Here is a 25,619-nt window from a genome sequence, read left to right as displayed (position 1 = left end):
AGCCTGAGAAACTAGCTAGCCCTGAAGATACAAAAATAAGCCTACCTTGCCTCAGAGAAATTCCCCAAAGGAAAAGGCAGCCCCCCACATATAATGACTGTGAGTTAAGATGAAAATACAAACACAGAGATGAAATAGATTTTAGCAAAGTGAGGCCCGACTTACTGAATAGACCGAGGATAGGAAAGATAGCTTTGCGGTCAGCACAAAAACCTACAAACAACCACGCAGAGGGGGCAAAAAGACCCTCCGCACCGACTAACGGTACGGAGGTGCTCCCTCTGCGTCTCAGAGCTTCCAGCAAGCAAGAAAAACCAATATAGCAAGCTGGACAGAAAATATAGCAAACAAAAGTAACACAAGCAAAACTTAGCTTATGCAGGGCAGACAGGCCACAAGAACGATCCAGGAGAAAGCAAGACCAATACTGGAACATTGACTGGAGGCCAGGAACAAAGAACTAGGTGGAGTTAAATAGAGCAGCACCTAACGACTTAACCTCGTCACCTGAGGAAGGAAACTCAGAAGCTGCAGCCCCACTCACATCCAACAGAGGAAGCTCATAAACAGCACCAGCCGAAGTACCACTCATGACCACAGGAGGGAGCTTGACCACAAAATTCACAACAGTACCCCCCCCTTGAGGAGGGGTCACCAAACCCTCACCAGAGCCCCCAGGCCGACCAGGATGAGCTAAATGAAAGGCACGAACCAGATCAGCAGCATGAACATCAGAGGCAAAGACCCAGGAATTATCTTCCTGACCATAACCCTTCCACTTAACCAGGTACTGGAGTTTCCGTCTCGAAACACGAGAATCCAAAATCTTCTCCACTATATACTCCAACTCCCCCTCAACCAAAACCGGGGCAGGAGGATCAACGGATGGAACCACAGGTGCCACGTATCTCCACAACAATGACCTATGGAATACGTTATGGATGGAAAAAGAAGCTGGAAGGGTCAAACGAAAAGACACGGGATTAAGAACCTCAGAAATCCTATACGGACCAATGAAACGAGGCTTAAACTTAGGAGAGGAAACTTTCATAGGAATATAACGAGATGACAACCAAACCAAATCCCCAACACGAAGTCGGGGACCCACACAGCGCCTGCGGTTAGCGAAACGTTGAGCCTTCTCCTGAGACAATGTCAAATTGTCCACCACATGAGTCCAAATCTGCTGCAACCTATCCACCACAGTGTCCACACCAGGACAGTCAGAAGACTCAACCTGCCCTGAAGAGAAACGAGGATGGAAACCAGAATTGCAGAAAAACGGCGAAACCAAAGTAGCCGAGCTGGCCCGATTATTAAGGGCGAACTCAGCCAAAGGCAAAAAGGACACCCAATCATCCTGATCGGCAGAAACAAAACATCTCAGACATGTTTCCAAGGTCTGATTGGTTCGTTCAGTCTGGCCATTTGTCTGAGGATGGAAAGCCGAGGAAAAAGACAAATCAATGCCCATCCTAGCACAAAAGGCTCGCCAAAACCTCGAAACAAACTGGGAACCTCTGTCAGAAACGATGTTCTCCGGAATGCCATGTAAACGAACCACATGCTGGAAGAACAATGGCACCAAATCAGAGGAGGAAGGTAATTTAGACAAGGGTACCAAATGGACCATCTTAGAGAAGCGATCACAAACAACCCAAATGACCGACATTTTTTGAGAGACGGGGAGATCCGAAATAAAATCCATAGAGATATGTGTCCAGGGCCTCTTTGGGACTGGCAAGGGCAAAAGCAACCCACTGGCACGAGAACAGCAGGGCTTAGCCCGAGCACAAATCACACAGGACTGCACAAACGAACGCACATCCCGCGACAGAAACGGCCACCAAAAGGATCTAGCCACCAAATCTCTGGTACCAAAGATTCCAGGATGATCAGCCAACACCGAACAATGAACCTCAGAGATAACTCTACTCGTCCATTTATCAGGGACAAACAGTTTCTCCGTATGACAACGGTCAGGTCTATCAGCCTGAAACTTCTGCAGCACGCGCCGCAAATCAGGGGAGATGGCAGACAAAATTACCCCCTCTTTGAGAATACCCACCGGCTCAGACAAACCCGGAGAGTCGGGCACAAAACTCCTAGACAGGGCATCCGCCTTCACATTTTTAGGGCCCGGAAGGTACGAAACCACAAAGTCAAAACGGGAGAAAAATAGCGACCAACGAGCCTGTCTAGGATTCAACCATTTGGCAGACTCGAGATAAGTCAAGTTCTTGTGATCAGTCAAGACCACCACGCGATGCTTAGCTCCCTCAAGCCAATGACGCCACTCCTCGAATGCCCACTTCATGGCCAGCAACTCTCGATTGCCAACATCATAATTACGCTCAGCAGGCGAAAACTTCCTGGAAAAGAAGGAGCATTGTTTCATCACCAAGCCATCAGAACTTCTTTGCGACAAAACAGCCCCTGCTCCAATCTCAGAAGCATCAACCTCGACCTGGAACGGGAGCGAAACATCTGGTTGGCACAACACATGGGGAAGAAGAAAAACGACGCTTCAACTCTTGAAAAGCTTCCACAGCAGCAGAAGACCAATTGACCACATCAGCACCCTTCTTGGTTAACTCAGTCAACAGTTTAGCAATACTAGAAAAATTATTGATGAAGCGACGATAAAAATTAGCAAAGCCCAGGAACTTTTGCAGACTCTTCAGAGATGTCGGCTGAGTCCAATCATAAATGGCCTGAACTTTAACAGGGTCCATCTCGATAGTAGAAGGGGAAAAAATTAACCCCAAAAATGAAACCTTCTGAACACCAAAGAGACACTTTGACCCCTTCACAAACAAAGAATTCACACGCAGAACCTGGAACACCATTCTGACCTGCTTCACGTGAGACTCCCAATCATCCGAGAAGACCAAAATATCATCCAAGTATACAATCAGGAATTTATCCAGGTACTCTCGGAAGATGTCATGCATAAAGGACTGAAACACTGATGGAGCATTAGAAAGCCCGAATGGCATAACCAGGTACTCAAAATGGCCCTCGAGCATATTAAATGCTGTTTTCCATTCATCACCCTGTTTAATACGCACAAGATTATACGCACCACGAAGATCTATCTTGGTGAACCAACTAGCCCCCTTAATCCGAGCAAACAAATCAGACAGCAGCGGCAAGGGGTACTGAAATTTGACCGTGATTTTATTTAGAAGGCAGTAATCAATACAAGGTCTCAGCGAACCATCCTTCTTGGCCACAAAAAAGAACCCTGCTCCCAATGGCGACGACGACGGGCGAATATGACCCTTCTCCAAGGATTCCTTTACGTAACTCCGCATAGCGGCGTGCTCAGGCACAGACAAATTAAACAGTCGACCTTTGGGAAAATTACTACCAGGAATCAAATCGATAGCACAATCACAATCCCTATGCGGAGGTAGGGCACTGGACTTGGGCTCATCAAATACATCCCGGTAATCCGACAAGAACTCTGGGACCTCAGAAGGGGTGGATGATGAAATAGACAGAAAAGGAACATCACCATGTACCCCCTGACAACCCCAGCTGGACACAGACATTGATTTCCAATCCAATACTGGGTTATGGACTTGTAGCCATGGCAACCCCAACACGATCACATCATGCAGATTATGCAACACCAAAAAGCGAATATCCTTCTGATGCGCAGGAGCCATGCACATGGTCAGCTGGGTCCAGTACTGAGGCTTATTCTTGGCCAAAGGCGTAGCATCAATTCCTCTCAATGGAATAGGATACTGCAAGGGCTCCAAGAAAAACCCACAGCGCCTAGCATACTCCAAGTCCATCAAATTCAGGGCAGCGCCTGAATCCACAAATGCCATGACAGAATAGGATGACAAAGAGCAGATCAAAGTAACGGACAAAAGAAATTTCGACTGTACCGTACCAATGGTGGCAGACCTAGCGAACCGCTTAGTGCGCTTAGGACAATCAGAGATAGCATGAGTGGAATCACCACAGTAAAAACACAGCCCATTCCGACGTCTGCGTTCTTGCCGTTCAGCTCTGGTCAAAGTCCTATCGCACTGCATAGGCTCAGGTCCATGCTCAGATAATACCTCCAAATGGTGCACAGTTTTACGCTCACGCAAGCGTTGACCGATCTGAATGGCCAAAGATATAGACTCATTCAGACCAGCAGGCATAGGAAATCCAACCATGACATCCTTAAGGGCTTCAGAGAGGCCTTTTCTGAAAATTGCTGCCAGCGCACATTCATTCCATTGAGTGAGCACAGACCACTTCCTAAACTTCTGACAATATATCTCTACCTCATTCTGACCCTGAGACAGAGCCAGCAAATTTTTCTCTGCCTGATCCACTGAATTAGGTTCATCATACAGCAATCCGAGCACCAGAAAAAAATGCATCACTATTACATAAAGCAGGATCTCCTGGCGCAAGGGAAAATGCCCAGTCTTGAGGGTCGCCACGTAATAAAGAAATAATGATCTTAACTTGTTGAACTGGGTCACCAGAGGAGCGGGGTTTCAAAGCCAGAAACAGTTTACAATTATTCTTAAAACTCAGAAACTTAGCTCTATCTCCAGAAAACAAATGAGGAATAGGAATTCTTGGCTCTAACATAGAATTCTGAACCACAAAGTCTTGAATATTTTGTACTCTTGCAGTGAGATGATCCACACAAGAAGACAGATCTTTAATGTCCATCACTACACCTGTGTCCTGAACCACCCAAATGTCTAGGGGAAAAGAAAGACAAAACACAGTACAGAGAAAAAAAAATGGTCTCAGAACTTCTCTTTTCCCTCTATTGAGAAGCATTAGTACTTTTGGCCTCCAGTACTGTTATGAACAGGTGATTCAGAACCACAATGGACCTAGTGGTTAAGAGCACACAAAGTGACCTGATAGTTACTAACATAGGACGAGCTCTGAGACGTGGGAACTCTGCTGACCGCAATCCCTAATCCTGTCATACCACACTAGAGGTAGCCGTGGATTGCGCCTAACGCTCCCAATGCAACTCGGCACAGCCTGAGAAACTAGCTAGCCCTGAAGATAGAAAAATAAGCCTACTTTGCCTCAGAGAAATTCCCCAAAGGAAAAGGCAGCCCCCCACATATAATGACTGTGAGTTAAGATGAAAATACAAACACAGAGATGAAATAGATTTTAGCAAAGTGAGGCCCGACTTACTGAATAGACCGAGGATAGGAAAGATAGCTTTGCGGTCAGCACAAAAACCTACAAACAACCACGCAGAGGGGGCAAAAAGACCCTCCGCACCGACTAACGGTACGGAGGTGCTCCCTCTGCGTCTCAGAGCTTCCAGCAAGCAAGAAAAACCAATATAGCAAGCTGGACAGAAAATATAGCAAACAAAAGTAACACAAGCAAAACTTAGCTTATGCAGGGCAGACAGGCCACAAGAACGATCCAGGAGAAAGCAAGACCAATACTGGAACATTGACTGGAGGCCAGGAACAAAGAACTAGGTGGAGTTAAATAGAGCAGCACCTAACGACTTAACCTCGTCACCTGAGGAAGGAAACTCAGAAGCCGCAGCCCTACTCACATCCACTAGAGGAAGTTCATAAACAGAACAAGCCGAAGTACCACTCATGACCACAGGAGGGAGCTTGACCACAGAATTCACAACAGTTAGGGTTAGAGTTTGTGTTAGGGTTTGTGTTAGAGTTAGTGTTAGAGTTTGTGTTAGGGTTAGGGTTAGGGTTTGTGTTAGGGTTTGTGTTAGAGTTTGTGTTAGAGTTTGTGTTAGATTTTGGGTTAGAGTTTGTGTTTTAGGGTTAGGGTTAGAGTTTGTGTTTTAGGGTTAGGGTTAGGGTTAGAGTTTGTGTTAGAGTTTGTTAGAGTTTGTGTTAGGGTTAGGGTTAGAGTTTGGGTTAGGGTTAGAGTTTGTGTTTTAGGGTTAGGATTAGAGTTTGTGTTTTAGGGTTAGGGTTAGAGTTTGTGTTAGAGTTTGTTAGAGTTTGTGTTAGGGTTAGGGCTAGGGTTTGTGTTTTAGGCTTAGGGTTAGAGTTTGTGTTTTAGGGTTAGGGTTAGAGTTTGTGTTTTAGTGTTAGGGTTAGGGTTAGAGTTTGTGTTAGAGTTTGTTAGAGTTTGTGTTAGGGTTAGGGTTAGAGTTTGGGTTAGGGTTAGGGTTAAGGTTAGAGTTTGTGTTTTAGGGTTAGGGTTAGAATTTGTGTTTTAGGGTTAGGGTTAGAGTTTGTGTTAGAGTTTGTTAGAGTTTGTGTTAGGGTTAGGGTTTGTGTTTTAGGGTTAGGGTTAGAGTTTGTGTTTTAGGGTTAGGGTTACGGTTAGAGTTTGTGTTTTAGGGTTAGGGTTAGAGTTTGTGTTTTAGGGTTAGGGTTAGACTTAGGGTTAGGGTTAGAGTTTGGGTTAGGGTTAGAGTTTGTGTTTTAAGGTTAGGGTTAGGGTTAGAGTTTGTGTTTTAGGGTTAGGGTTAGGGTTAGGATCCCTAGGGTTACTAGGGGTCCTAACCCTAACCCTAGGTATTTCTGTTTATAGTGGGTTTTCTAGTTGATTTTGATGATTGGCAGCTGTCACACACTTCTCATCATGCGTTTCAAAAACGCAAACGCAGGAAAAAACGTTTGTAAATGCGTCAAAACGCCGCGTTTGCGTTAAAACATGCAAAAACGCATGTGCATAAAATACGCAGCGTGTAAAATCTAACACAAACTCTAACCCTAACCCTAACCCTAAAACACAAACTCTAACCCTAACCCTAAAACACAAACTCTAACCCAAACTCTAACCCAAACTCTAACCCAAACTCTAACACAAACTCTAACCCAAACTCTAACACAAACTCTAACACAAACCCTAACACAAACCCTAACCCTAACACAAACACTAACTTTTTTGCACCAAATGCGTTTAAATGCGTTTGCGTTTAAAACGCTGCAGATCAAAACGCAAGTGTGAAACCAGCCTAACCTATAGAAATCACATGCAACCCATAATTAGCAAAAACAATTTCATAAATTTATTGATAATAGAATCAAGACTAGATATAATAAAAAGTTCAACATATATAACAAAAGTTATAACAAAAGTTATACATAAAAACATGGTGTGGGGTTGGGGAAAAGCAAATCATTGACTGCAAAATTTCAAGCGATGTAAACAAATGCTCAAATATATTGCACAACTGACAATTGTTCATAAAAACCTGATGTGTAAATATGCAAACAATGAGCCACTGGCGAAACACGTGTCGGGTTCTTCGTGCTGTATGGTTTGTATTTACCTAATATGCTCTGTTAATTTCTATTGCAACCTTTTACTAATGTCTTCCGATGTTTGATTGACCTATATGTGTTTTTTGGTTTGAATATTTCATTGTGGGTTATTTTGACTATACTTTTATATGTCCTTTTTGAAATTTTTCATCCTAACGTAACTCAGAAGAGGACAGAACTGGTACTAGAATCTGGGGAAGATGGCAATCGATGAACCCTGTTAACGTACTTAGAGTACACAGGTTTAGGGAATAAGAAAATTAACTGGAGTACTTTAAAGGAAGACTGGCTGTACACCCTGGCTGTGGCAGCACCGAATACAGCAGATTGATGAGAAGCAGGGGGTCAAAACCCTTGAATGACTGAAAGACCACCAGCAACAATTGGGTCCAGCATACATTGAGGTTTCAGTATTCAGAGTAAGGTGTCTTCAAAATGCTGAAGGTCTCTATGCCTATATCCAACATGTGAAGCAATGAAACAAAAATTGAACTTTTAGGGCCTATGGATTAGCGGTATGTTTGGAGGATTAAGAATGAAGCATAAACTGAGAACTTTTTGTCTGTGAAAGTGAAGCATCACAGCGGCTCTGTGATGCCCTAGGGCTGTTTTCCATCCTCTGGCGCTGGAAACAAGCAAAATGTGGAGAGCAATATGGATTCAATCAAAGACATTACCCATGAGAAAAAGGCTAAGATTCCTTAAGAGCACTACCAGGCTGGTGTCTGACTATGTATGATGTTTTCAGCAGGTTATAACAGCCAAACGGTACTCTACTAAGAACTAAAGACACAGCTTTCATGAAGAGGTTGAATAATTTTGAGATCGCAATAATCAGTAAAAGTGATATTTTGGGTTCAATTTCTAGAAACCCTTTATATATTAGCTGTGTTAAGCTGTTTAATTTGTTGTTGTTTGATTTATTATAGACAGCAGAAGGTTTGTATGCTGTATATCGTCCTAATAAACTAAATTTTCAATCGGGTGGAGGGTGGTTGAAAATGTTTGATTGCAACTTTAACCCCTTGGTGACAGAGCCAATTTGGTACTTAATGACCAAGCCAATTTTGACAATTCTGACCACTGTCACCTTATGAAGTTATAGCTCTAGAACGCCTGAACATATCCCACTGATTCTGAGATTATTTTTTCGTGACATATTGTTCTTCATATTAGTGGTAAAATTTCTTCAATATAACTTGCATTTATTTATGAAAAAAACGGACATTTGACAAAAATTGTGAAAATGTTGCAACTTTAAAACTTTGAATTTTTGTACCCTTAAATCAGAGAGTGTCACAAAATAGTTAATAAATAACATTTAAAACATGTCAACTTTACATCAGCACAATTTTGGAAACATAATTTTTTTTTAGGATGTTATAAGGGTTAAAAGTTGACCAGCGATTTCTCATTTTTCCAACAAAATTAACAAAACCATTTTTTTAGGGACCACCTCACATTTGAAGTGAGTTTGGAGGTCAATATAATAGAAAATACCCAAAAGTGACATCATTCTAGAAACTGCACCCGTCAAGGTGCGCAAAACTACATTCAAGAAGTTTATTAACCCTTCGGGTGCTTCACGAGAACTAAAGCAATCCGGAAGGAAAAAATTAACTTTCACAAAAATTTTAATTAGGAAACAAATTTTTTAATTTTTACAAGGGTATCAGGAGAAAATGGACCACAAAATTAGTTGTGCAATTTCTCCTGAGTATGCTAATACCCCTTATGTGGGGGAAAGCCCTGTTTTTGTGCATAGCAGGGCTCAGAAGGGAGGGAGCACCATTTGACTTTTTGAACCCACCATTGGCTGGAATCAATGGTGGCGCCATGTCGCCTTTGGAGACCTCCTGATTTACCTAAACAGTGGTACCCCCCAATTCTAACTCCAACACAGCCCTAACCCTAATTCCAACCGTAACCATAACCCTAACCCCAACCCTAACCCCAACCCACTCCTAACTTTAATCCCATCCCTAACAATAACCCTAACCACAAACCTAACCCTAACACACCCCTAACCCTAATCCTAACCCTAATCGTAATCCCAACCATAACAACAACCCTAACCTTAGCCCAACCCTAACTTTAGCCCAACCCTAACTCTAGCCCAATCCTAACTTTAGCCCCAACCCTAACCCTAGCCCCAACCCTAGCCCAACCCTAACCCTAATGGAAAAGTGAAAATAAATACATTTTTTTAATTTTGTTATTTTTACCTAACTAACTAACTGTGATAAGGACTATCACAGTGATCAAAATGAACCAATAGGAAAAAATTCCTATTGTTGCCAGGTGTCAGCCGGCAGATCTTGGATGCATTGCGCAGGCGCCCCCATTTTCTTCCAGGAAGAAGACACCACCAGGCGGGGGACATCATGGAGAGATGCAGGAGGATCCAGGGATACTGGAGCTACTGGGGAGGATGGGGGACCCCATTTCTCTCTCCTCTGTTGTGCAGTCACATCAGAGGAGAAAGAAATTAAATGGGAAATCTGACTTTTTTTTTCACTTGCGGTCACCGCTATTCCATTAATAATGGAGATTGCAACGCTGGGGAAGGTAAAAACTGACCAAAAACATGTTCTCTGGGGTCTCAGCTACCCACGGTAGCCGAGACCCCAGAGAAATTCCGATGCTGGGGAGCGCTATACACTTATTTCTCAGCATCATTAACTCCTTAATCCCATTTGACGTACTATCCTGTAAAGGTGACCTGGGACTTAATTCCCAGGGACGGGATAGTACGTCATAGCGATCGGCCGCACTCATGGGGGGAGCGCGGCCGATCGTGGCCAGGCACCAGCTGACTATCGCAGCTGACATCTGGCACTATGTGCCAGGAGCGGTCACGGACCGCCCCGGCACATTAACCCCCGGCACACTGTGATCAAACATGATCGCAGTGTTCCGGGGGCATAGGGAAGCATCGCGAAGGGAGGGGGCTCCCTGCGGGCTTCCCTGAGACCCTCGGTACAGGGCGATGTGCTCACCTTGTACCGAGCATCTCCTCCTTGCAGGCCCCGGATCCAAAATGCCCGTGGGGCTGCATCCGGGTCCTGCAGGGAGGTGGCTTACAAGCGCCTGCTCAGAGCAAGCGCCGGGAAGCCTCCCTGCTGTGCTGTGTGATCTGATCTGACACAGTACACAGCAAAGTGTCAGATCAGCGATGTCCCCCCCGGGACAAAGTTAAAAAAAATATTTACGTGTGTAAAAAAAAAATAAAATCCTAAATAAAAAAAATAATATATATATATATATATATATATATATTGTCCCAATAAATACATTCCTTTTTCTAAATAAAAAAAACCAATAAAAGTACACATATTTAGTATCGCCGCGTCCGTAACGACCCAACCTATAAAACTGTCCCACTAGTTAACCCCTTCAGTGAACACCGTAAAAGAACGAGGCAAAAAACGCTTTATTATCTTACCGCCGAACATAAAGTGGAATAGCACGCGATCAAAAAGACGGATATAAATAACCATGGTACCGCTGAAAAGATCATGTTGCCCCGCAAAAAACGAGCTGCCATACAGCGTCATCAGCAAAAAAATAAAAAGTTATAGTCTTCAGAATAAAGCGATGCAAAACTAATTATTTTTTCTCTAAAATAGTTTTTATCATATAAAAGCACCAAAACATAAAAAATGATATAAATGAGGTATCACTGTAATTGTACTGACCCGAAGAATAAAACTGCTTTATCCATTTTACCAAACGCGGAATGGTATAAACGCCTCCCCCAAAAGAAATTCACGAATAGCTGTTTTTTAGTCATACTGCCTCACAAAAATCAGAATAAAAAGCGATCAAAAAATGTCATGTGCCCGAAAATCTATATATATAATTGTCTAAGGGTCACTTCCGTCTGTCTGTCTGTTCTTCTGTCACGGTTATTCATTCGCTGATTGGTCTCGCCAGCTGCCTGTCATGGCTGCCACGACCAATCAGCGACGGGCACAGTCCAGAAGAAAATGGCCGCTCCTTACTCCCCGCAGTCAGTGCCTGTCGCCCGCATACTCCCCTCCGGTCACCGCTAACACAGGGTTAATGCCGGCGGTAACGGACCGCGTTGTGCCGCGGGTAACGCACTCCGTTACCGCCGCTATTAACCCTGTGTGTCCCCAACTTTTTACTATTAATGCTGCCTATGCGGCATCAATAGTAAAAAATGTAATGTTAAAAATAATAATAAAAAAAAACCTGCTATACTCACCTTCCGTAGTCGCTCACGCCGGCCGCCATCTTCCGTTGCAGGTTCCGGTGGCAAAGATGGTATGGGAGAAGGACCTGCCATGACTTGACGGTCATGTGACTGCAATGTCATCACAGGCCCTGCGCGCCTGCGCTAAGAAGACCTGCCATGACATCACGGTCATGTGACCGCGACATCATCACAGGTCCTGCGCGCCTGCGTGAGAAGGACCTGCCATGACATCACAGTCATGTGACCGCGATGTCATCACAGGCCCTGCGCGCCTGCGCTAGAGAGACCTGTCATGACGTCACGGTCATGTGTCCGCGATGTCATCACAGGTCCTGCGCTCATACCAACCCTGGGACCGGAAGCTGCCGTGGACTACAAGGGGCCCTCGGAAAGGTGAGTATATGTTTATTTTTTACTTTTTACCTGTGACAAACCTGGCTGGGCAATATACTACGAAGCTGGGCAATATACTACGTGACTGGCCAATATACTACGTGGCTCTGTGCTGTATACTACGTCGCTGTGCAATATACTACGTGGCTCTGTGCTGTATACTACATCACTGGGCAATATACTACGTCGCTGGGCAATATACTACGTAACTGGACAATATACTACATGGCTCTGTGCTGTATACTACGTCACTGGGGAATATACTACGTCACTGGGCAATATACTACGTGGTTGGGCAATATACTACGTCACTGGGCAATATACTATGTCACTGGGCAATATACTACGTAGCTGGGCAATATACTACGTGTCTGGGCAATATACTACATCACTGGGCAATGTACTACGTGTCTGGGCAATATACTATGTGGCTGGACAATATACTACGTGGCTATGCAATATACTACGTGGCTGGGCAATAAACTACGTAGCTGGGCAATATACTACGTGGGCTGTCCAATATACTACGTGGACATGCATATTCTAGAATACCCGATGCGTTAGAATCGGGCCACCATCTAGTGTTACCAATAAAAACGTCAACTCATCCCGCAACAAACAAGACCTCACATGACTCTGTGGACCAAAATATGGAAAAATTATAGCTCTCAAATGTGGTAACGCAAAAAAAATTTTTTGCAATAAAAAGTGTCTTTTAGTGTGTGACGGCTGCCAGTCGTAAAAATGCGCTAAAAAACCCGCTATAAAGGTAAATCAAACCCCTTTCATCACCCCATTAGTTACGGAAAAATATAAAACTGAAAAAATTTTATGTAAATCTATTTACTCTTTAGGGTTAGGGCTAGGGTTAGGGTTAGGGTTGGGTTATGGTAATGGCTAGGGTTAGGTTAGGGTTAGGGTTAGTGTTAGGGTTAGGGCTAGGGCTAGGGCTAGGTGTTAGGGTTAGGGCTAGGGTTAGGGCTAGGGCTAGGGTTAGGGCTAGGGCTAGTACTAGGGTTGGGGCTAGGGTTAGGGTTTGGATTACATTTACGGTTGGGATTAGGGTTAGGGGTGTGTCAGGGTTAGGGGTGTGGTTAGGGTTATGGTTGGGATTAAAGTTAGGGGTGTGTTGGAGTTGGGGTTAGGGGTGTGGTTGGGATTAGTGTTTGGGGTGTGTTTGGGTTAGGGTTTCAGTTAGAATTGGGGGTTTCCACTGTTTAGGCACATCAGGGCTCTCCAAACGCGATATGGAGTCTGATCTCAATTTCAGCCAATTCTGCATTGAAAAAGTAAAACAGTGCTCCTTCCCTTCTTAGCTCTCCCGTGTACCCAAACAGGGGTTTACCCCAACATATGGGGTATCAGCCTACTTAGGACAAATTGGACAACAACTTCTGGGGCCCAATTTCTCTTGTTACCCTTGGGAAAATAAAAATTTGGGGGGCTAAAAAACATTTTTGTAAAAAAAAAATGATTTTTTATTTTCACGGCTCTGCGTTATAAACTGTAGTGAAATACTTGGGGGTTCAAAGTTCTCACAACACATCTAGATAAGTTCCTTGGGGGGTCTAGGTTCCAATATGGGGTCAATTGTGGGGGTTTCCATTGTTTAGGTACATCAGGGGCTCTTCAAACGCAATGTGATGCATGCAGACCATTCCATCTAAGTCTGCATTCCGAATGGCGCTCCTTCCCATCCGAGCTCTGCCATGCGCCCAAACGGTGGTTACTCCCCACATATGGGGTTTCAGCATACTCAGGGCAAATTGCACAACAACTTTTGTGGTCCAATTTCTCCTGTTCCCATTGGAAAAATACAAAACTGAGGGCTAAAAAATAATTTTTGTGGAAAAAAAAAGAATTTATATTTTCACGGCTCTGCGTCATAAACTGTAGTGAAACACTTGGGGGTTCAAAGCTCTCACAACACATCTAAATAAGATCCTTAGGGGGTCTACTTTCCAAAATGGTGTCACTTATGGGGGGTTTCAATGTTTAGGCACATCAGGGGCTCTCCAAATGCAACATGGTGTCCCATCTTAATTCCAGCCTATTTTGCATTGAAAAGTCAAACGGCGCTCCTTCCCTTCTGAGCTCTGCCATGCACCCAAACAGTGGTTTACCCCCACATATGGGGTATCAGCGTACTCAGGACAAATTGCACAACAACTTTTGGGGTACAATTTCTTCTGGTAACCTTGGGAAAATAAAAAATTGGGGGCGAAAAGTTCATTTTTGTGAAAAATATTATTTTTTATTTTTCCGGCTCTACATTATAAACTTCTGTGAAGCACTTGGTGGGTTAAACTGCTCACCACTTGTTAGGTCTCGAGTTCCCGCTTCTGCACAGGGGGAATCTCGAGCCATCTCCGCTGCGGTCTCCCATTCTTATCCAGCCGCAGTGGAGTCTGCTCAGCAGGGACGTCGGTCCCAGCGTCTTGCTCAGTCTCACTCTGTACAGAGAGTTACTGCTGCTTCTTCAGCTTCTGCCATTAAAGCCAGTGCTGGTCAGCAGCGAGCGGACTTCTCTGGGACTAAGTCCTTGTCTGCACACACTGAGCATGCCCAGGGCAAGATCTCCCGTTGGAGATCGAGGGTCATGTGCTCAGGCTCTGCAGCACATTCCATTGGTCCTCTTGGCAGGTCTTGGAAGGGCAAAGTTTCTGTGGCCACTTCCTGTGCTGCAACTATATAAACTGCGCATGACCGCACGGCCATGCGCTAGTGTACAATTGTTAATGTGTGTATGTTGTGAGTGCAAGTCATCCTTGGATACCCCTACCCTATTGAATGTCTGTTCGCGGAAGGTGTATGGTTGCTATCTAGCGCCCGACTTATCCTACAGCACGAATCACACATTACAGCGTCCAGTTGCTGTGACCGCCAGTACGGCGCCGTGCACTTCCTCTGTGCTTTCCTTACCCAAGCTTGGGTGGTTAGTGGCGTTCGTCAGTGCGGCACCGCATGCACTCTTGTGCCTTAATATTGTTATTTAGTTTCCTTACACACCCAGTTGCGGTGTTGTGCCAGCAAGGGTCTAATCGGACTTCAATCCTAGTTGGGGTTGAGTTCGCTGACTACTTGCTCGCGCTCTATGTGCGGTACCGCGGTCCTGTGACGCAACAGGATCACTTCCTTCACGCTGGGCGAAGTTTAACCCACGTGTGTATACTTATGAGTACCGCCATATAGTCCGTCATTACTTGGCAGCAGGTTCCATCTCTGCACGGTGGACCCCGGGCTGCGAACGCACCATACTCTATCTGTCTTATTATTTGGTGCGTTCCGCTAGCCCTAACATTACACTAGCGCCAGGGTCTGGCTAGTAATGACGGACAAACAGCAATCCTTGGGGTATATCCAGCAGCTGGAGGGTAGGTTGGCGGCTCTTGAGAGCGCAACCTCAGCTGTGGATGTTACCGCAGTTGCTGTACAGGCTGCTAGCGTGGCTGCAGCAGCCCTGTCCATTGCCACCCCTGCTCCGACATTTTCTCGCCTCCCGCTGCCAGAAAAATTTTCTGGTGATAGCAAATTTTGTAGGGGATTTGTGAGTCAGTGCTCTATTCACCTCGAGCTCCTGGCTGCACGTTTTCCCACAGAGCGGGCTAAGGTGGGATTTATAGTGTCTCTCTTGTCGGACAGGGCGTTGGAATGGGCTACGCCGCTGTGGGAGCGTGGCGATCATGTGGTGCAGAGTGCTCCGCTGTTTCTGAGCACTCTGAAACAGGTCTTTTTAGGACCTCAAGTCACCCATGATACTGCGCTCCAACTGCTGGCATTAACTCAGGGTGAGTCTTTGGTCAGTCATTTTGCCGTCCAATTCCGCACTTTAGCTTCTGAGCTGGATTGGTCGGATAAAGCTCTTATCCCCATATTTTGGAGGGGCCTGGCTGACCACGTTAAGGACGCTCTGGCCACTAGGGAGATTCCTGCCACACTGGAGGAGTTAATAACTGTCTCCACTCGAATTGACCTCCGTTTTAACGAGCGGAGGTTAGAGCGAGCCCAGTGTAGGCAGAGGTTTCGGCTGGCTCCTACCTTCGCCAAACCTCTGGAATCTCCGGTCCTGGTTCCTGAGTCACATGAGGCCAGGGAAGTGTAACAAGCGGGATCTAAGTCCCGGACCGCTTGTGCACTCAAGGTCTGTCATGTTTGCCAGCAGTCAGGACATCTAGCCACCAGATGTTCTCAGCGGTCGAGGAAACGTCAGCGTCTAGTGGTAGTAGGTGGAGGTACACTAGACACGGCGACGTTTGCCTCTAAATTGTCCTTTAAGGGGACAATTACTATAGGCTCATTCTCCCACTCGGTAGAGCTCTGCGTGGATTCTGGGGCGGAGGGCAATTTTATGTCTTCTGCCTTCGCCCAACGTCACGCAATACCCCTGGTTATGCTAGCTCAACCAGTAACGGTACGAGTGGTGAATGGGTCGACACTGCCCTCACAGATAACACACCAGACCATCCCTTTTACTCTGTCCATGTCGCCATCTCATCAGGAGATTATATCTCTGCTCGTCATTCCTGAGGGAATTGATGAGGTCCTGTTGGGAATACCTTGGCTACGGTACCACTCTCCTCATATCGAGTGGTCCTCTGGCAGAATCCTGGGATGGGGCGAATCTTGTGGGGGTAGGTGTCAGAGGGAGTGCGTTCAGGTTGCTACTACAGAGGTACCCGCAGATCTTTCCTCTCTCCCCAAGCAGTATTGGTCTTATGCAGACGTGTTCTCCAAAAAGGCGGCGGAGATCCTTCCGCCCCATCGCCCCTATGACTGTCCTATTGATCTCTTGCCTGGTGCTGAGCCTCCCCGGGTTCGAGTCTATCCGCTATCTCTCCCGGAGATGGAGGCCATGTCACAGTACATCCAGGAAAATCTGGCAAGAGGATTCATTAGGAAGTCAGTGTCACCTGCTGGGGCAGGGTTCTTCTTCGTGCAGAAGAAGAATGGGGAACTACGTCCATGCATAGACTACAGGGGTCTTAACGCCATCACCGTTAAAAATAAGTATCCTTTGCCCTTGATATCTGAGCTCTTCGATAGGCTTCGGGGAGCAAGGGTATTTACTAAACTAGATCTGCGGGGTGCTTACAACCTGATTCGCATCCGTGAGGGGGACGAATGGAAGACGGCTTTTAACACCAGGGATGGGCACTATGAATATCTGGTGATGCCCTTCGGGCTCTGTAATGCCCCAGCCGTTTTCCAAGACTTTGCGAACGATATCTTCCGGGATATGCTTTCCACCTCGGTCGTAGTCTATCTGGATGATATTCTCATCTACTCTCCAGATATTGACTCCCACCGGAGAGATGTTTGCAAAGTCTTCGACCTCCTACGGGCAAACTCCCTCTATGCCAAGTTGGAGAAGTGTATGTTCGAGCAGGAGTCCTTACCTTTCCTAGGCTACATCATCTCTGCCCAGGGATTGGCTATGGATCCTGCCAAACTACAGGCTGTGATGGACTGGCAGGAACCCCATTCTCTTAAAGCGGTGCAGCGCTTTATGGGGTTCATTAATTATTATCGCCAGTTCATTCCGCACTTCTCAACTTTGGTAGCTCCCTTGGTTGCCCTCACCAAGAAGGGGGCGAATCCCAAATTGTGGTCTGAGGAGGTCTCCAAGGCCTTTAACTCTATAAAGTCACACTTCGCTAGCGCTCCCATCCTACATCGCCCCGATGTTGATAAACCATTTATCATGGAGGTGGATGCCTCTTCTGTTGGTGCTGGAGCAGTCCTCTTCCAAAAGGATGCTCAAGGTCGGAAGCATCCTTGCTTCTTTTTCTCCAAGACCTTCTCACCAGCAGAGAGGAATTATTCCATCGGGGACAGGGAGTTGCTAGCCATGAAGTTGGCTTTCTCGGAGTGGAGACATCTCTTGGAGGGAGCACGTTTTCCCTTCCAAGTCTTCACAGACCATAAAAATTTGGTGTACCTGCAGACAGCCCAGCGGTTGAATTCTCGCCAGGCCAGATGGTCCTTATTCTTCTCCCGGTTTCATTTCACCCTCCATTTTCTTTCTGGGGAGAAGAACATTTGGGCCGACGCTCTCTCTCGCTCCGTTGTGTCATCTGCGGAGGAGGAGGAGCCTCGGCTTATTGTCCCCACCGAGAGCTTGAGAACTGTGGCCCCGGTTTCGCTAGAGTCTGTGCCCCCGGGCAAGACTTTTGTTCCATCCAGTTTGCGACTGGAGGTTCTCTCTTGGGCACACTCGTCCAGGGTGGGTGGACATTTTGGTACCAAAAGGACATCTGAGTTACTGGCGAGGACATACTGGTGGCCGCATATGGCTCGTGATGTCGCAGAGTATGTTCGGGCGTGTGTCTCTTGCGCCAAGAACAAGTCCCCTCGGCAACGGCCAGCTGGTTTGCTTTATCCTCTGCCGTGGCGGACAGGCCCTGGGAGATGGTCGGGATGGACTTTGTGGTGGGCTTACCCAAGTCTCGTAACTGCACCATTATCTGGGTGATCACCAACCATTCTTCCAAAATGGTGCACTTGGTGCCTCTTCCACGGCTACCTTCTGCACGGGCGTTGGCTGTCTTGTTCGTCAAGCATATCTTTCACCTACACGGTATGCCAGACAAAATTGTTAGTGACCGGGGTCCCCAGTTTACGTCTCGATTCTGGAGAGAGCTTTGTCGTCTGCTCAGTATTGAGTTGAATCTCTCTTCGGCATATCATCCCGAGACGAATGGGTTGGTAGAGAGGGCCAACCAGACCTTGGTCACATATTTACGACATTTTGTTTCTGCCAGGCAGGATGACTGGGCATCCTTGCTACCGTGGGCAGAGTTTGCACTTAACAATGCCGTAGCCGACTCCACAGGTCAGACTCCATTCCTCCTAAATTACGGCCAGCATCCGCGTGTTCCTGTGCCCATGACTGTATCTTCTGCTGACTCCAGGGTGGCAGACTGGGCTGTGGAGGCACGGGACATTTGGGACCGCACGCAGGATGCCATTCGGGCCTCCAAGGAGAGAACGAGGTCCTCCGCCGATGTTCATCGGCGCCCCGCTCCGACCTTTGCTCCTGGCGACTTGGTGTGGCTCTCCGCCCGTAACATCAGGCTGCGAGTTGAGTCCACTAAGTTTGCTCCTCGCTACTTGGGTCCCTTCAAGGTTCTCGAACGGGTTAATCCTGTGGTCTACCGTTTGGCTCTTCCTCCACGCTTGGGTATTACCGACACCTTTCATGTGTCCCTCTTGAAACCCGTATACATGTCCCGGTTTTCCGAGTCATCTGCCGGGACATCGGGTTCGTCTACGGACGATTACGAGGTGAACGCTATTTTGGGGTGCAAGGTGGTACACGGCAAAAAGTTCTATCTGGTGGATTGGAAGGGTTATGGCCCAGAGGACAGGTCATGGGAGCCTGCTGAAAACATTCGGGCCCCACAGCTCATTGCTGCCTTCGAGCGTAGCGAGGCCCAAGGAGGGGGGGCCCTAGGAGGGGGGGTAATGTTAGGTCTCGAGTTCCCGCTTCTGCACAGGGGGAATCTCAAGCCATCTCCGCTGCGGTCTCCCATTCTTATCCAGCCGCAGTGGAGTCTGCTCAGCAGGGAGGTCGGGCCCAGCGTCTTGCTCAGTCTCACTCTGTACAGAGAGTTACTGCTGCTTCTTCAGCTTCTGCCATGAAAGCCAGTGCTGGTCAGCAGCGAGCGGACTTCTCTGGGACTAAGTCCTTGTCTGCACACACTGAGCATGCCCAGGGCAAGATCTCCCATTGGAGATCGAGGGTCATGTGCTCAGGCTCTGCAGCACATTCCATTGGTCCTCTTGGCAGGTCTTGAAAGGGCAAAGTTTCTGTGGCCACTTCCTGTGCTGCAACTATATAAACTGCGCATGACCGCACGGCCATGCGCTAGTGTACAATTGTTAATGTGTGTATGTTGTGAGTGCAAGTCGTCCTTGGATACCCCTACCCTATTGAATGTCTGTTCGCGGAAGGTGTATGGTTGCTATCTAGCGCCCGACTTATCCTACAGCACGAATCACACATTACAGCGTCCAGTTGCTGTGACCGCCAGTACGGCGCCGTGCACTTCCTCTGTGCTTTCCTTACCCAAGCTTGGGTGGTTAGTGGCGTTCGTCAGTGCGGCACCGCATGCACTCTTGTGCCTTAATATTGTTATTTAGTTTCCTTACACACCCAGTTGCGGTGTTGTGCCAGCAAGGGTCTAATCGGACTTCAATCCTAGTTGGGGTTGAGTTCGCTGACTACTTGCTCGCGCTCTATGTGCGGTACCGCGGTCCTGTGACGCAACAGGATCGCTTCCTTCACGCTGGGTGAAGTTTAACCCACGTGTGTATACTTATGAGTACCGCCATATAGTCCGTCATTACTTGGCAGCAGGTTCCATCTCTGCACGGTGGACCCCGGGCTGCGAACGCACCATACTCTATCTGTCTTATTATTTGGTGCGTTCCGCTAGCCCTAACACCACTCATCTAGATAAGTTCCTTAGGGGGTCTACATTCCAAAATGGTGTCACTTGGGGGGTTTCAATGTTTAGGCACATTAGTGGCTCTCCAAACGCAACATGGCGTCCCATCTCAATTCCAGCCAATTTTGCATTGAAAAATCAAATGGCCCTCCTTCCCTTCCGAGCTCTGCCATGTGCCCAAACAGTGGTTTACCCCCACATATGGGGTATCCGAGTACTCAGGACAAATTGTACAACAACTTTTGGGGTTCATTTATTCCTGTTACCCTTGGTAAAATAAAACAAATTGGAGCTGAAGTAAATTTTTTGCAAAAAAAAATTAAATGTTCATTTTTTTTAAACATTCCAAAAATTCCTGTGAAGCACCAGAAGAGTTAATAAACTTCTTGAATGTAGTTTTGAGCACCTTGAGGGGTGCAGTTTTTAGAATGGTGTCACACTTGGGTATTTTCTATCATATAGACCCCTCAAAATGACATCAAATGTGATGTGGTCCCTAAAAAAAATGGTGTTGTAAAAATTAGGAATTGCTGGTCAACTTTTAACCCTTATAACTCCCTAACAAAAAAAAAATTTTGGTTCCAAAATTGTGCTGATGTAAAGTAGACATGTGGGAAATGTTACTTATTAAGTATTTTTGTGACATATCTCTGTAATTTAAGGGCATAAAAATTCAAAGTTGGAAAATTGCGAAATTTCAAAATTTTCGCCAAATTTCTGTGTTTTTCACAAATAAACGCAGGTAATATCAAAGAAATTTTATCACTATCATGAAGTACAATATGTTTTGAGAAAACTAAGTCAGAATCACAGGGATCCGTTGAAGCGTTCCAGAGTTATAACCTCATAAAGGGACAGAGGTCAGAATTGTAAAAATTGGCCCAGTCATTAACGTGCAAACCACCCTCGGGGCTTAAGAGGTGAAAAAGTGGCTCTGAGGCATAAGTACCCTTAACTGCCAAGGTTAAAAGGTGTATCGTCAGTAATTAAGGGGTTAAATAACCCTTTTCTTGATTTACAATAACAAATTATATTACTGTACCATGTTAGCCAGAAAAATTATGACAAAAGTATTCTCTGAGTGACACCTTTATTTGCTAACCAGAAAGAAATATATGTTTGCAAGCTTTCAGACCACAGAGGCTCCTTCTTCAGGCAGAATTTTTTTTCATTCGTAATCCTGCCTAAAGAAGGAGCCTTGGTGCTCTGTAACCTTGCAAACATGTATTTCTTTCTGGTTAGCCAATAAAGTTTTCACTACAAGAATACTTTTGTCATTGATGGGCATAAAAGTATTTACATCAATTACCCTTATCAAATCATAAAATAAATCTCCACTTTTGGAGCTGTACTAGTCACTTATGGTGGCAAACATTTTACATAAGGTGCTTCATCTTCTGATTGGCCTTATAGGTTGTTGGGCTTCTTGCGTATTGCAGCCGCCTTCCTAGACACTAGTCCAATGACATCTGCATTCCAACCCCGTGGCTTTTAAACCCTGACCTAACTAAAGCTATGGTAGAACTATATTGCATTTGTAGACACTTTGGGGGGGGGGCATATTTATCTGTGTTTCTGCTGTAAAATAAGAGGATTTTCTTCAGCTGAGATATTTTTTACATTTTAAAATATGGTTTCCTCAAGGACAGTTGGAAAGGTGTGATGGTGATGTGACTACAATCTCACACATGTACAGTGGGACGTAGAGGGTGCAGAGGTAAAATTTCCATCATGACTCAGCATCTGTAAATTACTCTTCTGGCTGAAGGACATATTTATTGATGTCTGGGGAAAATTGGTTTTCCAGAAGCCCAAGACAAAATGGAGAGTCTAAACCTGTTTCATCTCAGGTTTAGTATTAATAACATTTATCATGAGTTGTACAACATCTTATGAAATATGTCTCACATGCATTTAAACAAATGTCAATTTCTAAATAAACCTGCCCCACTGTCTATTATGAACATATATGTTTTGTTCTAGAAAATCCATTACCTACATCCATTACCTACATCCATTGCCTGGATGTCTTCCTGGAGCAGAACAATATTATATCATACAATTATTAGGTTCTGTAGAAGGACGTAGATCTGGGGATTTTGTTATGATGGAATATAGGCTGAACTGGATGGACAAATGTCTTTTTTCGGCCTTACTATGTTACTATGTTACTATGTAAATAAAGCATGTGTCCAATGTATCCTCCCTGGTGCAGTAGAAATAAATTTTAAGTACTCAGTGTCTATTTTCAAGGTATTTTTCTTCCTGCATTCCCTCCTGTTGTTGTTATTCCTATCCTATTATTAGGTTTTTAGCCAAATGAGACAGGCAATTGAAATGCCACATGCACTATTGAATCTAAATGGTTTATGATGAATATTAAATCAATAGAATGATGCTGTACTGTGTTGTAAAATAGCTTATTAATGAATGAATTAATAACCACATTACGGGTCCAGCCACTGTCTCCTTTCTGTCTCGCCCTGGTGTCTCAGAGAGACGGTCTACGCTATGCTAATAGTAGCCCCCTTATTCCAGGCACAACAAGCTCAGTAATGGGACAGGAGGAATCAATGATGTCCTTGTCTGTTCACAAGTGATAATCATAACAAATGGCTTCAACAGTGATTACAGCTGCCCATGTCAGTCGTTCAACACACTGATTGACTTGCTTTTCTAGGATAGGACTTAATAGGAAAATCCTATATTGACCCACAGTCAATAGAGAAAAGGAAGTCAATGGTCATTTAAAAAAGAGACATCATTGAGGTGTGGACAGGAAAGCAATGTCAAAGGGTGACTTGATAATGGCATTCTCTAAGAACACCTTAAAGTGAAGGTTAACTTGCAGACATATTGTGCAGAATATATGAGGGAATTACTAATATAATATTAATGGCAGAATCTCAACCCCTAAGTTAAGGAGTAATGTGAGTGGGCTGTAGGGGGCATTTCAAATACATTTTAAGCTGTGTTCACACCAAGTTTGTTGTGTTCTCTGTGCTGAATATATCCAACAGAAAGATCTCCTGACCTCTGAAAAGGACAGGTGTAATTATATGCCATCCAAATACCTACAACTGCTATCGATTTCCATATTTAAACAATGTATTCTGCATGGAAGGCTGGGGCTACACAGCGACTTTGGCCGCGACAGAGCTCAAACAGCCAAAAATCACTGTGTCACTGCTCAATGGCAGCACAATGCAGTGAATGGCGTTGCATTGCTAGCCTGCGATAAGCAAGTCACACAAAAATCAGACCCTGTTTGAATTCTTTGATTGCTTGCCTTAGGGTACCGTCACACAGTGGCACTTTGATCGTTAGGATGGCACGATCCGTGACGTTCCAGCGATATCGTTACGATCTCGCTGTGTCTGACACGCTACTGCAATCAGGGACCCCGCTGAGAATCGTACGTCGTAGCAGATCGTTTGAAACTTTATTTCGTCGCTGAATCGGCGTGTGTGAAGCCGATTCAGCGATGTCTTCACTTGTAACCAGTGTAAACATCGGGTTACTAAGCGCAGGGCCACGCTTAGTAACCCGATGTTTACCCTGGTTACCAGCGTAAACGTAAAAAAACAAACACTACATACTTACCTTCCGTGTCTGTCCTCCGGCGCTGTGCTTCTCTGCACTGGCTGTGAGCGCCGGCCAGCCGGAAAGCACACCGGTGACGTCACCGCTCTGCTTTACGGCTGACCGGCGCTGACAGTGCAGAGGAAAGCACAGCGCCAGAGGACAGACACGGAAGGTAAGTATGTAGTGTTTGTTTTTTTTACATTTACGCTGGTAACCAGGGTAAAAATCGGGTTACTAAGCGCGGCCCTGCGCTTAGTAACCCGGTTTACCCTGGTTACCAGGGGACTTCGGGATCGTTGGTCGCTGGAGAGCTGTCTGTGTGACAGCTCTCCAGCGACCACACAGCGACGAAACAGCGACGCTGCAGCGATTGGCATCGTTGTCGTATCGCTGCAGCGTCGTTTCAGTGTGACGGTACCCTTAGTCTTGGTACTGTATGGGTAAGGTCACCATGTAGCCCCAGCCTTAAGGTTTTTTGTAGAAGATGCTCTCATATTGGAAAGTGTACTCCAATACATTAAAAAAACAGATACTGTTTGCTAATACAAGCAGACAGGTGATACAAGGTAGCATAGTTTGTCTGGATTACAGAGGTCTATTGGCTCTCTGGTAAACTTGTTGAATTTTTTTATGCTTAGCATACACAGGGGTGTAGGGTTGGGGGTACAGTTGCTAATATGGACATAAGCTCAGAGGGCTGTATTTTTCAAACAGGGACCTCTTAAATTAAAGGGAAACTGTCACCCCCTCAGGCATTTGTAACTAAAAGAGCCACCTTGTGCAGCACAAATGCTGCATTCTGACAAGGTGGCTCTTTTAGTTATGATGCCTGCACACGCTGAAATAAACGTTTCTAAAATGTGCCCCCTCACACCATGAAACTGTTCCAGAGGCGGGACTTTCCTAATTTATCAGACGCAGCACAGCCGTCACTCCGGGCCTGTGCGAGCCGGGCGCCGCCTCCTCTTGCAGCATTATCATCCCCGGCGCCTGCGCTGTAAATACGAAGGGCAGTGCAACTGCGCATGCCCGAAAAAAACTTAATGCGCAGGTGCCAGGGACGATAATGCAGCAAGAGGAGGCGGCGCCCGGCGCGCACAGACCCGGAGTGACAGCTGTGCTGCGTCTGATTAGGAAGGAAAGTCCCGCCTCCGGGACGGTTTCACAGTATGAGGGGGCACATTTTATAACCGCTAATTTCAGCGTGTGCAGGCATCATAACTAAAAGAGCCACCTTGTCAGAATGCAGCATTTGTGCTGCACAAGGTGGCTCTTTTAGTTACAAACGCCTGAGGGGGGGTGACAGGTTCCCTTTAACCTCTCAGTTTTTCTTTAACTGTACAGTAGGTCCACTACTTGTATGTTGTCCATTAACCTGTTGGACTGGTCTATTTTTTAGTTTTACTAATTTGAGGGTTGTATTTTTTATTTGGGAGGTATTTTTAAAAGGATTTGGTCTAGAGACTCTATTAGTTTGAGAGTGGGATAATCTGTGAATATATATATACTAGATTGTGGCCCGATTCTATCGCATCGGGTATTCTAGAATATGCATGTCCCCGTAGTATATGGACAATGATGATTCCAGAATTCGCGGCAGACTGTGCCCGTCGCTGATTGGTCGAGGCAACCTTTATGACATCTTCGTCGCCATGGCAACCATTATGACATCTACGTCGATACTGTGCCTGTCGCTGAATCAGAAACGTGAGATGTCTA

Source organism: Ranitomeya imitator, chromosome 4 (assembly GCF_032444005.1).
Source record: "Ranitomeya imitator isolate aRanImi1 chromosome 4, aRanImi1.pri, whole genome shotgun sequence".
In the NCBI taxonomy this organism is placed as follows: Eukaryota; Metazoa; Chordata; class Amphibia; order Anura; family Dendrobatidae; genus Ranitomeya; species Ranitomeya imitator.
Note: the sequence above shows the minus strand (reverse complement) of the source record.